Below are 15,012 nucleotides of genomic sequence, written 5' to 3'. Positions count from 1 at the left end.
TGCTCTCTGTCGGGAGGGCTTGGAGATAGGACAATGCTGTTGACTGGCCTCTAGAGTTTTGCTTGGGAGTAAGCTTTCTCCCTACTCCCACTTCACTTTCTTCCCATATGCTAGTGATGCCTTTCCCACTGTTGCTCTAATGCTGGATCCCAGAGTGGGTGGGTCTGCATGAGTTCAAAGAGGACATGGTTTCTTCCACTGCCCCAAACCCCACTGTTTTTTACAGACAGAAATTATGGAGACTTATCTTCCTGGTGCTGGAATCCTGGGCTGACTGGTCTGGATTAGGACTAGGACCCATTGCTTCTGTGATTGCTTCTGTGGTGTTTTTCCCATTTTTTCTCCATGACATGTGGATGTGGGACCAACTATTCTCATATCTGTGCCTCTGAGCAACTCAATGCCACCCCACATCTCCATGCCTCTCCAAACTTCTCTGTGTTTCTGCCCCTTCTACCCTTCTAGATGAATGTGGTTTCTTTAAATCCTTGGTTATCTGACTTCCAGACAGCTCAACTTTCTGACAATTGTGGGTGATATTTGTTTTGTAGTGTAGCTGTATTGTTTGATATAGTTGTGCACAGAGGCAAGGCATGTTTTCCTACTCTTCCATCTTGATCAGAAGTCTTCAGTCGAAATCATAGAGCATATTATATTTAAACAAAACACAAAACTAGAATTCAAGAACAGAACAAAAAATCCTCTTATTCATAAACTAAGCAACATATGTCTACATAACCCTAGAGTCAAAGAATAAAGGATAAGAATTTTTTAAAAATTCTTTTAAATGAATAAAAATAAAAGCACATCAAATTTGTAGGGTGTAACTAAAGTAATGTTTAAGGAATATTTCATAGCTTTGGAGGTTTATATTTAAAAAGAAAGACCTAAAATCAGTGAGCTAAGCCAGGGACGTGCAAACTTTTCCTTAAGGGATTACAGAATAAATATTTTAGGCTAATGGCCAATAGTCTTTATAGCAATGACTCAATTCTGCTATTTTAAAGTAAAAGCAGTCACAAACAACACATAAATTATTGAAAGTGTCTGTGTTCCAGAAACTTTGCATACAAAAACTGGAGATCTGGCTAGTGGGCTATAGTTTCATTCATGTAAAGAAGTTAAGAGAAAGGGAAAAAATAAATCAAAGTACACATAAAGTAGAAGAAAATAGAGATAAAAGTTTTAAAAAATTAGAAAATCAACAAAATAGAATACCGTTCTTTGAAATATTTGATAAACCTAGCAAGAACTATCAAGAAATAAAGAAAGAAAATATAAATTACCATTGTAAAGAATGAAAAGTGAGCCATCACTACAGATCCTAAAGGCACTAAAAGAAAAATAAATATTAGGAATAGCATGATCTCAATAAATTAGCAATGTAAATGAAACATTATTGACCTTCCTCTGACCCCAGAAAAAATCCATTAAAGCAAACACAAAAGAAGTAGAACCTGATTGAATTTGTAATTTAAAATCTCATAAAGATGACTATGGGCACAAAGATGCCTAGTATCTCATAAAATTATCTCAACTCATTTTATGAGGTCAGATTAACATTAAAACATAAGTCTGATGAGGATATTTGAGAAATAAAAGAATTATAGTCCAATATCCTACATGAGTATAGAAAATCCCTTACAAAATCTAAGAAATTCAAATTCTGCAACATATAAAACAAGATAATAAATCATAAGCACAGGAGTATATGCAGAAATGCACTTTATTTGATATCTAAATATGAACAAATTTATTACTCTTAATAAAGGAGAAAAATTATGCTATTATCTAAATAGGTGTAGAAAAAGTCATTTGACCAAATCCAATACCTATTTATGATGAAATCACTCATCCAGCTAGCAACAGAAAAAATTTCTTGAATGAATAGTAGATACCCATGAAAAACCTAAAGCTAACATTTTTGATGGTAAAATTATAAATACTTTTGCCCTAAACCGAAAATCAGATGACACAGATATCCATTCACATTCCTTGTATTCAGTTTTGCACTAAAGATCCTATCAAATGAAATAGGCAAATATCAATAATAATAATAGATAAAATGTGTAAAATTTAGGAAAAGAAAAATAAAACTTTAGTTGCAGAAAATATGATTGTTTATAAAAAATCTGAAGAAATCTACAAAAGACTAAATTTAATGAGTGAATTCAGAAGGACCTCAGAACATAAAGTCAACATACAAAAACCAACTGTATTTTGTACTAGCAACAAAAATGTTAAAAAAATAAAAAATATCACAAAAATATAAACCACTTTTGAACAAATTTAATAAATTGTACAAGAACTCTACATAAAAACTACAAAACATTGCCAAGAGAGTTTAAATAATGAAGTAAAAGGAAAGATATACCATGTTTATATGTAGGAAGGAGCAATATTTTATGATAATTTGATTTACATTGCTTTATAAAATAAATACTACATAATTGTTGGTAGAAATTAATAAGCTAGTGATAATGTTTACATAAAAACATAAAGCACCTAAAATCATCAGAACTTTCTTGAAAACAAGTACAATTTTAGAGGACTTAAATGATCTGATTTTAATTCTTATATATTACTGTAAATATAAACAAGTGGGCAATATATTAGAGCATAAAAGAGAGTCCAGAAATAGACTCACACAAATATGGTCAAATGAATTTTCACCAAGGAGTCAAAACAATTTAAGAGGTATAGGTTAGCCATTTAAACAGGTGGTGCTGGAACTCATGCAACACACCACACCCCAAAATTAGCTCAAGATGAACTGAAGAGAAACATAAAGCCCAAAAGTGTAAAGCGTCTAGGGAAAAACATGGAAATATGTATTTGAAATGCTGGGGGATCTGCTATTTATCCGATTACACTGGCACTCATTGGCTGAAAAGTACACCCCAGGGTGTTAACTCCTTGTGTTTGCAGCTGCTCTTGCTTGAGTTGAGCATGCTCCTCCACCAGAAAAACCCTGAGGAAAAGATGTGTAGATGTTTTCTATAAGAATATTTTCACAAGTAGAGGTAAACAGCAATAAAACAAATGCTCAGAGCTAACAAAATCTGATACATGCTTTTTTCAAAAATATTTTTTAAATTGATTTTGACAGAGAGAGAGAAAAAGGGAGAGGGAGGGAGAGAGAAACATCAGTTTTGTTGTTCCACTTAATTACACATGCATTGGTTGCTTCCCATATGTGGCCTGACAGGAAATCGAACCCTCAACCTGGCACATATGGATGACGCTCTAAACAACTTAAGCAATCTGGCTAGGGCTGATATATTCTCTTAAAAACATTCCCCAAACACCCACTTCAGGATTAAAATCTTCTGTATTGCAACAAGAAACACAATTAGATGAAGTCAGAGTTCAGAATCCAAGGACGTGAGATTTTGCAGACTGAAGTTTGAAGAGTCATTTAGAGGAGAGTTTGTTTACTTTGTTCCTTGTTCTTCAAAGGCTCCCCCTGTGCACCCTCTCTCCTCTGAAGTAACTCCTATCTATTCCTCAGAACTCACTTTAAAAAGGACATATCTTCAAAAAAGTCTTTCCTGATCTTCTCCAACCAGGTCATGTCTACTGTCAAAGCTAACTTTAACACCGTATACATAGTTTTCATAGCTTCCATTCTATTTGCAATCAGATAAATAACATAATTGACCATTTAATTTTTTTTCTCACACTAAAATATTTGCCCCATAAACTATATCTTCAGCCCAAATACTAGGCCTAAGACATAAAAGGAATTTCATTTATATTTGTTCAATTAGTGCATTAATATATTGACTAAAGAACTACAGAATATTTTAGATTATTTAGTAATCGGTTCCCTTTGTAGAGTATTGAAAATAGGAAGTGATTCAGAGATATCCACAGAAAACAGACACTGGCCTAGTAGATGAATATACCATTAGAATCTCCAGCTTTACACATGAAAAATAAGTTTCTAATAGGAAAAGTGGACAGGGATTAAAACACACCCTTCAAATACACAGTCATGGAAAATCTATTCATGTTAAAATACACATGTAACAAATTTATTTGAATAAATAAATCTAACCAAACGAAGAAACTAAAACTGGGAAAAGTCTTCAAAAGATTCTCAGCACACACACATAAAATATACAATTCAAAACTTGGAACAGGAGCTTTCTTCTTAAAAAGTTTAATTTTTGTTGATTACCTGCATAGATTTAGAGAGGCATTAGAAGAAAAATTCAACATCCACTCCCTATTTAAAAACAAAAAATTTAAGAAATCAAAATCCAAAAGCAAGAATCATAAAGCTTATTGAAAAAAATTTAAATACCTTCAAAACTTTGGTGTAGGCACAGATTTCCTTCATAGGTAACAAAATGTACCATCCATGAAAGAAAAAACTAGATAAGTTTGACTTCATCAAAAATTTTTAATATTATTCATTAAAGAAAGTAAAAAAATAAAAGGCAAACCACACTTTGGTTAAAAATATCTGTTAAATACATACTTAATAAAGAACTTATATCTGGAACTATAAAGACATTTTACAACTCAATATGAAGAAAAAATTCCAACAAAATGTGGGTAAATTTGAAAAAACACTGCAAAAATGTGTCAGAGTGAGGAAAATAAAACGAATAAAATGGGTGAAAGAGAAAAGGCAGAAGTGAGAAAATTTAAATATAGTAATTTCCAATTCTTCTGATATTCAAGTCAAAGGATGCAATTTAAAGTTGGTAAATTAATAAATATAAGTTTTGAATATGATTTTCTTACATTAGAAAGATAATCCCTAGAACACCTAAAACATATAATAAATTTTCAGAATTATGAGAACAACCATGTACAGCACTAGGCAAAAGTAGGTTTATAGTTGTGCATATGTAAAACAATTTATTCTTGTATTATTAATTAATTATTGTATTATTTTTTGCATTACAACTATAAACCTACTTTTGCCCATACCTGTATATTCACACAATACAAAAGTATAAGTCCATGTTATAAAGACAGAACACTGAGTCAGTGAAGTTTTTAAAACCAGCATCCACAAGATGAAACTCAGATCAATTATTTAACAGATATGTGTTAAAACTTAAATCTATAACTTAATTAAAAGTTCTTTCAAAATAGATCTGTAAGAAAAATGTTAAAATTATTTATACATAATATATATTTAAAAGAAAGAGATGTAAAAGCTAGGGAAGTATAAGAGTTGGTAAAATGTATTTTGGGTCTCGTAAGCTAACAAAAAAATTAAAAGCCACAATAGGAAAATTGGTCAAGTTTTACTTCTTCAGGTAAAGACATAAACAAAGACTTATACAAAGACTTATAATGAACACACACAGTACTTATTTTCTTCACTGAATATACTACCTAGTTCTTTCAGTCACTTTGAAGAATGCTAGACTATATGTGAGCATAGCCTGTGGGACCCAAGCCCGGCTCCTCACTTTCTTGCTCTGTGATCTTTGAAAAACTAGCTAAGCTTTTTATAACTCAGGTTCTATACACATAAATTGGTGTGTTAATACCTGATGGTTAATATTTATTGTAATAAGCCAAAATGACTCCCACAAAAATATTGGCAGAGGATGTGACACAACAAAGCCTTCAGGGTTGTTAATAAATATTAATAACCATCATTATTATCATCACAACTTGAACATACTCCTTTGGCAGACATCAGAGCTCTTGCCAATTTTTTTACTATTAAAAACAATGTTGTAAAGATATTCATTAATGTATATCTTTTGTAAGTGTGTTTCTATAACACTACTTCTTAAAAGTGTTAAAGATTATACATTTTATATTTAAATTTTTTAAATTTATAATGCTAAATTTCCCTCTGAAAAGGTTGTTTTACTTATATTGTGTAAGAATGTTTATTTCCCACAAATTTGCCAGTTAGTTACTATTAATCTTCCATTAAACAGTGTCATTCTGATGAGCAAAATAAAACTTCATTTTTAAAATTCATGTTTTCCTGATTAATAAGAATATTGGTGATATGCTTGAATATATTTATATTTCTTCTTAAATTACCTAATCATATTCATTCCCTTTTTTCTAATAAGGGGGATATCTATATTTCATTACTTTGTTGAAGTTCTCTATATATTTTGGAAATGAATATTTTCATAAAATATACAGAGTGAAATTGGCTTGTTTTCCATTCTATTCCTTGTTTATAAACTTTCTAAGGGTGACTTTTGTTTTAATAAAACATAATGGTTTAGCACATGCTCTCTGGGGTCAGATTTTATGTGGTCAAGTTTGGCTCTGCCACTTACAGCCTATGTGACCAGGTGCAAATTACTTACTGTTCTAAGCCTCAGTTTTTTCTCTTTTTAAAATGAGCATAATAATATTGGCTATCTCAGGTTGTAATGAGGATTAAATATTATCCATTATTATTTTGGTTTTGTTTTTCATTCTTTTGAAGGCTTTTTATTTATCTCTGGATTAGTAAGGCCTATTCCACAACAAATATAACCAGAATTATGGATTATTGTTGATATTTATTTTCTCTTCTGCATTTTTACATTATCTATAGTGACCCACATACTAATTTCATACTAAGAATAATTAAAACCCAGACACAGCTACTTAAAAGAAATAAACAAAAATTTTTTCTCTGATTCAGTGAACCAGAATCACCAGCCACAGTGTTTACCTTTCTGTTACCAGCAGACAGATCACCACTATCCATGTGTCCAGGTAAATGTCTGCATAGTTTTGAGAACTGAATCTTTGGGTAAGTGACATACAGAGCTCTTCACACAATAACATGTTGTCCATAGGAGTTTGCTGGCAATGTAAAACCCTGACTGCTTTTATTTCCTGTAGCACAAAACTAGAGTCTAAGAAACAAATTACTGATTATAGAAATGGGTGACCACAAAGATGATAAACACACAACAAATATAATAAAACTAAAGAAGGAAGGAAAAGAATAAAAATAAAATAATAGCAAAGGCTACAACAAAAGCCTTGCCCCTTTCAACCGAATTTTTTGTATGGAGTTAGAGACAACTAACTTTTTATCTTTTTATCTTTTATCTTTTATCTTTTTCCACATTTACTTTTTTAGGTCTGAGAATATTAGCATTAGAAAAATGCTTTGGGGTAATCTCTGCTCTTCTCCTTCCATTTCTAGACTTACATTATTGGTGAAACTCATTTCTTTGTGAGAAAGATTGTATTTCCTTCCTCTTTTGGAATTTCTAAAAATGAGGATATCCATTTTGATATTTAGCTGGATTTGTTTCCAAACCTTACTACTGTGAGAAATCCTCACAATAAAACACCAGGACACAGGACTTCAGCAGCAAAGCAAAGCATTTATTCATGAATGTGCAGAGTCAGGTGCACAGCCAGCCAGGGACATGTGCACCGAGGTGGCAAGAGCCAACTGGTTTTATCCCTAACATAAAGTTGTCCCTCCCCACTTCTTTATTAACTGTATACTCTGGAGTTACAAACCAGCGCAATTGTCTAGTGATAATAGGTAACAGGTGTGGGGTAATAGGTAATAGGTCTATCTCTAGCTCCTTTTGTTTTACTGTTGACTCTGAGACTAACCCCCAGTTCATCATTCAATTATAGAATTGGTCTTAGCTGTTAACTCTTACTGGTTTGAGAGTCACCAGCTTCCTTGTTCCTTACACCACCCATCTTCCTGCCCTGTGAAACCAAGAACATGAGCATAGAGTCCCTATTTCAGAAGGTCACCCTTCAAACATCTGCTGGTATAACTGCACTGAGTACCTCTCATGTAGTCCCCGGCACTTTCTTAATAAACATGTTTCAATGTTTTTTCAACCAAGTCAGCCCTTTATGGTTATGACAAACATTGTCAATGTAGCCTTTGAGAAAGACAGAACGATTCAGATGTGGTAGTAGCCAAAGCAGAGTACAGTAGAGTGAATAACTGCTTTGGTCTGGACATTAAATTTTTACAATTGCTATGCAGATTGTATTAACTCAGAAAAGTTGCATCTATATCTCTGCCTCATATTGAGCTTGCAATCAATTTAATTTTCTAGGTCTAGCATCCAAATTATAATTCAGGTAAATTCAGGTTTGTCTTGTATCAATATAATGGATCTTAAAATTAAAGCTTACATTAAAACTTTAAAATATGCCTCTTCCATTTTAGTATAATCTGTCAAGTTAATTAGACTCTTGGTACTAACATAGCATTTCATGGAACCAATAAATGAGTAGAGGATTTTGCTTTTCACATTTCATTTACTACCTTCAATATAATCATCTTCATATTTATTTATTTATTTGAAAAGAGACTCCCCAAGGCTAGGAAATTTGATGAAAACCTCAAAGAGAATAAATAGCAAAACTAGAGACTGAACCCAGGCATATATGATCCAAAACACACTTCTTCCACAATACTCAGAGTATAGCAGGAGATTAACTCTTCCTTGTAACATTGTCCTTTTTAAAAGTTTAAAAAGGATGCCTTTCAGATAACTATCTGAGTTATTTATAAACAAGTTAAGCATGGCAGTCCCAAGGCCCAGAGCTCTGTGTCATGCCGTGTTGGAGATGACCTGTTAGTCAATACTCTGAGAAGAGTATACAATTCCACTGCCACAAGCTGACCTAATTTTTGTGAAATTCTAATCTGTATATCATCAACGCATTCACAAGAATGCCATAAAATACTGTCTCAAAACTCTTGCTGAAATTTGAAACACTCTGTCCACATACAACATTTCCCAAATTCGGTTACACTTGAGAGTAAATTTGGGTCACTGTTATTTAACAAAGTGTACTTGGTTTAGTCCTTCAAGATTTTTCAAAACCCTTACAATGTTAATTTCCAGTGTGACTCTGAAGAACAGTATATTTGCTATGATGTACTTTGCCAGAGGACACTATGGTACTTTTAAAGCATGTACTAGATCTATTATAAGACTAGTGTCCCAGGGATATACTTTGCTAAACAATTGATTCACCAATTAATTTCAATCTAGACTCTCTAACACAATGTGAATTACAGATATTTTGGCTAACTTTTATGTCATTGATGGCCTGTGACAAACACCCCCCCCACATACACACCCCCCCACATTTATAAGAGCCTAGAATTCTGGGAGACGTTAGCATCAAATTAATCATGATTGTTTCCTTCAGGTGTTCCACATGTAGACTGCTTTTGTGTGTGTGCCTGTTCTCATTCCTCTTTGTTGAAACCATGCATGAAAAGTGTTTATTTCTACTCAGATCCCCCTTGCTCTATGTTCTAATAACCTCAACAATCTCCTTCACCAAGTTTCAACCACTGTCTCTATGTGATTTATTTTCACACAGGTTGTACACAGTCACATCTCCACAGACGCTCCAGTCTCTTGAATTGTCCAGGCTACTCAATTAAAAAAAACAAAAAACCTTACTTCCTTTGTTCTAAATCCTTCCCTCTGCTGCTACAGAGTAACTTGGAGAAATATTTTTCTGTGCCCTCTTGCTTTCTGTATATTTCCCCCAGTGTTTTATGTGTGTGTGTGATTTATTATTTTTGCCTTCACATCCATATGGTTTCTTTCTCCAATTTTTTGTCATTGTTCTCTTTTTTAGCTATTTGTTTTCCAGAATCAGTATTGCCCACAAAACATTAGTCATGAAATAATGAAACCAATATGTCTCTGAGCTACTTGTCTCTACCTGGGTAAAAGTAGATTAGTTCATAGCGTTGGAAAGAAAGTGTATTGGACACCACTGATTCCCCATTCAAGGGTATCTCAAATGATGTATTATTGTAATTATTGGTCAAACTCATATATGTCCCTGCCAGTCCCTCACCTTGAGCATTCTGTACCTCTTGCTTCCCTTTTGGGGATTCTTTGAATTCAACTCATGGGACACCTGTGGGAACACTCATGTCACATATATGTAACTTGGATGAGTGAGGGAGCTACACACAGGCAACTTTAACCTATGGGGCATGGCAGCTAATGGAGAAATGCTCTTCCCTGTAGTCTTTAAAACAGACAATTTTGAGGCTCATTCTATATGTCAGAAAGTTCCCAAAAGATCACATCACAGTGACTCATAATGGTGGCAGCCTGACTGTGCATGTTTAAAAATTATTTTTCTCTCCTCTGTTTCATTCTCTGCAGTCTCTTATTTGTAATCCCTGGGATTGCTTCACAAATAAACTACCTGGAGGCAAGCCCTTATCTATAACTCTGGCATTGGGGAAACTCAGGCTAGGCCAGAAAGCATCATGGTGTTCATGTTTGGTACAATGTGACATTCATTTTTGGCTTGTTTTTTCAAGCAGGAAGTAAGATTTCTTGCCAAAATAGGATTAAAATTCACCCTCAAATGTCCCAATATCCAGTGACCCTTCTAGACTTCTATAGAAAATGCAGCTGTCAAATAGTATACAAATATAGACACAAAGGACACCGTGTACTGAGAAGAGAAAGGCAAAAGTGCAGGGTAACAGCTATTATTCAGCTTAGATTGGGACATATCTTAGAATAGCAAAGCCTAGATAGAAACCAACTGATAAACTCTGGGCTATGATATCATCTTGATCATTTTTTTATCAATGTCCTAAATCCAGAAGCACCTATCCCAGTGGATACTGGAGTGGAGGTGAGGTGTGTGAAACCATTGACACAATTGCCAGGATAGTAGGTTTAGCCAGAATAATTCCCTTAGCCACATGGGTAGTGGGATGATGAACTAGTTAAAATATTTCTTGTAAGTCTGTTATATATAAATGCATAAAATTTTCATTTAGAGCCATTTTCAGAAACTTCCTTTAATGCTTTGTCCTACTCTTAAAATCTAACATTAGAACACCCATATACTAATTATAATACAGAATTTATAATAAGGGTTCATTTGGCTAATCTACCTCAATTAGAATTTTTTTTGTTCTTGTAAGTTAAAAAAATCAGATAAACTGTATTTAGGAGTAAGAAAATGTGTTATCCCTTATAAAAAGACTTGAATACCGTGGTTTCCAAGATTAATTGATCCAAGGACCCAGGTTTTTTCTGTCTCCCAGCCCTTCCATGCTGTCAGCTACTTGGTCACACTGGTAACAAGAAAGCACAATTGTCTCCAGGGTCCTTCTCACACTGTCAATGTTCAGTTGTAAAAAGGGTACCTCGGGCATTTTTTAGGAGTGTGGATTCTTTTATCTTGGAACACTGATTAGTAAGAATGTGGTCACATGCCTCGACTAAACCTATTGTGGGCGCTGGGAATGAAATCCCCATGGATTAGACTATTAGGTTAATAGTCTGAGCTGGCATAAATGTTGCACAGTCGATCAGTGTCCAGGACACAAACTTTACCTGACATATACAAATCAAAGTCTCTTATATCCAGAGTAAACAGAGCCAGATAAAGAGCCCCTTCAGCAAATGAAGCTGGTTTGACTATACACAGCAGCAACGCAAGATTATTTTTATGCCACAGGAAAACCTGGTTCAGAAAGATTTCTTGCAGTTTTCCAGATCAAAGCCTTTATGGCAGGACCCAGATCATTATCTCAACACTGAGCATAATGAGGTCACTATAAACAGCACATCGTTTTGTGTTTATTGGCTTCCATGTCACAAAGTTGCACACTAGAGAAGTTCTTTGAAGTTCAAAAGAGGACGAATCAATAGCTGATGTAACACACCTGCCTCGCACCTTTTAGATTAAATCCCTATGTAATTTATGTACCCCATATTTTTGATTGGCTGTTGTGCAATTTCTATCTATAAGTTCAATCATTGGCTTGAGGTCAAGCCCAACATGAATGAACACTTATTAATGCGCCAGTTGCAATTCATACTGTGATGAAGTTCTGACATTTTATTGGAAGTTTTTTTCCATTCTGAATCTTGTCATTTTGACAATTGAATCTCATTTGCAAGGAAAGGATAAAAATTGACATCTTCTGCTGTCTCTCTGGAGGTGATAAATCCCTGTTTTGGATAAGGCTCAAAATAACTGAGCAATGGAAAGTAAATGAGAGAACTGTTTTCAGAGTAGCTTCATCTTAACCATCTGTCAAAACATCTTGTCAGGTTACAAAACAATGATTTAAATCCTACATGTAACTCATCTTGGACCCACAAGGGGTAGTTACACATGTGTGCTCAAGACACATGCATACATATATCAGAAATATTCTTCAAGGTTGTGAAATATGCCATGTTTTATTTCCATATTGGTAAACATGAAAAATTCATGTTTATATAAAACTGTACCGCCCTTCACTGGCCACCCGTTATTCTCTTTTCCTATGGCAGATGTCATCTTCTAATATGTATAACCGTTTAATTGCCTCTGTTCCCTGAGTAAAATGTCAGCTCTGCATGGTCAAGGATTTCTGTCTCTCCTTCCATGGCTGAATCCCTAGAGCCCTAAACAGTGCCTGGCATGTAGTAGGTGCTCAGTCAGTATTTATGCAGGGAATGAATAAGACTGTCTCCTCACCTGCAAAAGGAGATAATTCATGTGTGGGAGGCATTAGCTGCTGCTGCCTGTATGAGGCTGGCCACATGGATCCCAGACTAGCTGTTCTGCAAGCTGAGCACCCCCAGGTACACTGACCTGCCTGTTGCACTTGGGCTGGGAGTGCTGGGCACAGGTCAGGGCATCGGCCTGGATGAGCTCCTCCTGCTGCTCTGATCAGCCTGCGTCCACAGTGGTCAGCGTCTCCGGCCTCTTCCAGCTTTCTGATCTGACAGTGCCTTCCTGCCCAGAGATAGAGAGACCACATGTGGTCACCAACCTCGACCTGGCCTTGGGGTGCAGGGGTGCAGATCTGGGCCATCCCCTGTGGATCTGGGTCCTGGGACAGCCCTAGAGGAAGAGTATTCAGTTCCTAAGGAGCAGAAACAGATGAGGTCCTGCTCCTGGAACTTGTAGCCCATGTGCCCTTAGGCTGACTGCTTCTGAACTTGGCCTCTCCTCTGTAAATGGTGTAGCTGCTGATCTACTAGGGAGCCTAGCCCTGGCTGGTTTGGCTCAGTGGATTGAGCGTCGGCCTGCGAGCTAAGTGTCGCTGGTTCGATCTTCCAGTCAGGGTACATCAGAGAAGGAAAACTCTGACTCCAAAAAACCTCCGCTGCCTTGCGGCATACCTCTTAAGGGGAAAGGCTAAGGGAGTAAACCCCGACAGAAAATCCGGAAAATCCGGAGCCGGAGTCCCTAAGGCGGTTTGACGTTGTAGTCAACACCGGCAACTCCTGCGGCGCACCTGAAGCCAAGCTGTATTGACTCCGTCTTTCCCTTGGACCCTTCAGCTGCGAAGAGAGGGGGGGTCTGCTGCATGGGCAACAGCAGACCCTCCATATCACCCTGCCCAGGCTCTGTAGCTTCAGCTTCACTGGAGAGGACACTCCAGCGTCATCGCAAGATGTCGATTCAACACGGGAGGAGACAGATACCGTGTCACTCCCGAGTCGGACTGCACAGCCATTCTCGGCGGTGCAGATAGACTCTTAAGAAGCTACACCATCGTCTCTCGAGATGGACGGCTGCCGACTATTTGATTGACATTCTAGAAAAAAACATTGACCTAAAAGACCAGGTTCTGAGCTCCAGCCCTGCTGCAGATCATACAGCATGACAGGGCATTTGTCTTCAGAGATTTAATTTTTTTTTTACCTTATAATATTTGAATGATTGATTATGTGTCTATGCCTACAGAATGATCATTTTTTACCTTCAATTCAGACCAACTATATCAAGAACCCAAGTTCTATTGATCTCTCCTGATTTGTAAAATAAATAATAAATAAAACTATTCCTTACAAAATTCCCCAGACTACGTATGTGCTCCTTGTCTGTGTCTTGAAAATAAAGGTAAATGAACAATTTACAAATGTGTTTAAAGCAACAGCTACATGAATGTTGCCTGTCATTGGCTCCAATCTTTTACTTAACAAATTTTATTGATCACTTACTTCTAAATGCTGGTGAAATTATTAAAAAACAAGATAGATGGTGTTCTTTGAACCCAGTAGAACTTACACTGTAGTGGCTCAATTCGTCCATATGTGCCCTAAAAACCTTCAGCGTGGGAACATTGGAGTGTTCAGTGGGCTGGCAAGGAAACCAGCTCTCCTGCCACTGTAAGTTACCCAGAGACAGTCCCAGTCTGTTTTAAAATGGGAAAGTGCAGTCCAACATTAGTTTTCAGTTCTTAAAAATTTTCTCCCTCCCCATTGCCTTCCTCTTTGAAATATATTCAGCTATGATAGCTATGTGACCTTCAAACTTGTTTCAGTAAGTTGTGGCATTTTCAAAGTGCTACTTTAAAAAGTGACAATGTTGACACCAATTAACTGCCCTTTCTTTTGTTTAGTCAATGAGGAGGGAGTATCTCTCAGATCCATAAGCAGCTAAGGCTTATGGATGATAAGGAACTAGAACTCACAGAATCTGATCGATGCCAATTTTCACTATGAAATTTATATTTAACTAGGAATCTCAAGTCTTCCTCTTACTTTAAAGAGAACTGTAAATGCATGCTATTATTTTTCATTGTCTAATAGTGACAGTAAGAAAGCACTTTTTATACTTCAACAAATATTTATCGAGCAGTTCCTGTGTACAGGCAGTCTCGGGTGCTTGGGATTCCGTATTAAACAAAACAAAATTCCTTGCTCTGGAAAAGCTCACATTCATTTAACACCCTTTTCCACCTCTTGAAATGTGTGCTATTATTAATCCCATTTCTTAGAAGATAGCATAATGGGATGTAGAGGTTAATTAATTTTCCTGGTTTCATATAGCTAATAAGTTCAAAGACAGGCTGTGAAATCAGGTTGGTATAAATCTAGAGCTTGAATTCTTAATTTAAATATAAAACCCAAAAGGTGATATGTTTAGTTGACCACAAACGTGTAATAATTTACTTAATCTTAAAGACTTTGAAATATTAAAAAATATGGAGTTAATTATGATAAAAAGAATTAACTTCAGCAAACCAACTATTTCCTTCTTAAATCTCACAGTTCAAAGGCTTATAGCCACAGTTATAAACATTAG

The sequence above is a fragment of the Furipterus horrens genome, unplaced genomic scaffold, assembly GCF_987537825.1.
Source record: "Furipterus horrens unplaced genomic scaffold, mFurHor1.1.pri manual_scaffold_5, whole genome shotgun sequence".
NCBI classification, from domain to species: domain Eukaryota; kingdom Metazoa; phylum Chordata; class Mammalia; order Chiroptera; family Furipteridae; genus Furipterus; species Furipterus horrens.
This window is presented reverse-complemented; position numbering follows the sequence as displayed.